Source organism: Neopelma chrysocephalum, unplaced genomic scaffold (assembly GCF_003984885.1).
Source record: "Neopelma chrysocephalum unplaced genomic scaffold, ASM398488v2 Primary Assembly neopelma1_347, whole genome shotgun sequence".
Taxonomy (NCBI): Eukaryota; Metazoa; Chordata; class Aves; order Passeriformes; family Pipridae; genus Neopelma; species Neopelma chrysocephalum.
The window spans coordinates 2,155,524-2,157,505 of NW_020898011.1; positions in this window are offsets into that span (position 1 = coordinate 2,155,524).

The following is a 1,982-nucleotide window of genomic DNA, read 5'->3' on the forward strand; positions in this document are numbered from 1 at the left end:
GGGGAAAGGGGAAAGGGGAAAGGGGAAAGGGGAAAGGGGAAAGGGGAGGGAAGGGAAGGAAAGGAAAGGAAAGGAAAGGAAAGGAAAGGAAAGGAAAGGAAAGGAAAGGAAAGGAAGAATGCAGAACTGTGGACTGAGTTATTTTTGCATGTACATACACGCAAAAATCTCTACATTTAAACATTTTAATACTCTAATCAAATGTGATTTCTCTTGCCAGTTCCTTTTAAATACACCCGCTTGGCAATTTGAAGCAAGACATCTTTTATCTGAGTCAAACTTCTCAGTGTTACTGCTTGTAAGGTATCCCCAGGAGTAGTTCTTCCCCTGAACACTTGGGGTTGCAAATAGAGGGAAAATTTATACAGAGTAATGTAATATTTTTGGCTGCAGTAGACCTGGTATTCCATGTACCTTTGACACATCCTGATGATGGGGTCTCAGCAATTATTAGTTTACAGAAATATTCTGGTTTTATTAAGAACTATTTCTTGTTTCTGCTCTTGTTAACAACTTAAAGGCACCAGGCAAAGTAAATACCATCAGAAATTTTTCAAAGAAATGCTATTTCTGTGGGAACACTCCTCAACTCTGGGATAATGTGTATAGAAAAAAAAAGAGAGACACAAAATAGTTTTTATATAGAAAACAGTCCATAGACACCTAACTTGAGCTCCTGGGCTAAAATGTCATCTGTTTGCAGCTCTTACACGAAAAACTAAGGGTGCAAAGTTCTTATAGAAGACTCCAGTGTATTTCTCCATCTCAGTGGAGATTTTATTTAGATATGAGTCACCAAAATAATTCTGTATTGAAACTCCCACCCTTTTCCATCCATCTTTCACTGCTTTGGTAATTATGAGGTCTTAATCCCTTTGGAGTCCCTCAGGGCAAACAACTCATGGTAGAAAACCAAGCAAGGGTGAAAAATCAAACCAGCCTCTGGAAATGTTAAAAGAAATTCTTTATTAAAAAAAACCAAACCAACCAACCAAAAAAACCCCACAGTGCTTCAAAAGAGCCTTTCTACATCTCTATCATTTAAGGTCCATATATTTCTCACGTATTTATGTATTTTATTTATTCCCCCTCCCCAGCAATATCTGGATGTTAAAGACTGGTATTGACCATTCCCCCCATGCCCACTGGTGGTGGAGCTGAGTGGATTTTGCTGCAGTCTTTCTTTATTTCTGTTTCTAGACCTGCACTCATACCATTCCATTGTAAACAGATAATTATTATTTCATTAGCGTTTCAATTCAGAATTAATTGGCTAATTTACACATGGATCAATTGTATAAATGTGATGTTTGTGATGGGTCCTTGATATGATTTAAAGTAATTGTTTATTTTCGGGTTTTGGCTGTATTGTATTGCAAAGTGATTTATCTCCTTATTTATCCTGTCTCGGCACTGCCTCTTCTTTTTCATTATTTTTCTAAAGAGCTACACTTTTGCTAGGCTGAAGCACGAACCTGTGTGGTGTGATTCTGTGGTTCCCACATTTACATGAGCTCCTAAAAGCTCCAAAAATCTCAAAAAAGCCCTGCTGATGTTACCTGCTCACAGAGCACTGTGCTCACAGCCCTGTTTGCCTGGCAGGAATTACCCACTGCAGGCTGTATTTACCCAGATTCTTGTGCCACCTTTATAGCTGCCATCCCTGAGTGTCCCCGCTGCAACCAAGGGTGACAAACATCTGTCACTTTGGGTTCAGTTCCCTTTTTTCCAACCTGAGGAAAGGGCAGTGCTTAGTTTTCTTGCTCCTTTGTTTGTCCAGGTGGGAGCCCAGTGGTGGGGGGCTGCAGGCAGGACTTGTGGGACAGCAGTAGTGAGGTTTGCACCCACTTCTGCTCTCACAGAAGGTTTTTGGTGGTGGCAGGACCTCCTCCCACAGAGCCTGATGTGTTTTTTGCAGAAGGCACTGGCCAGCCAGTCTCCCTAAACCAGCCCTGTGCTCTCCCAAGGATATTTGCAGCATT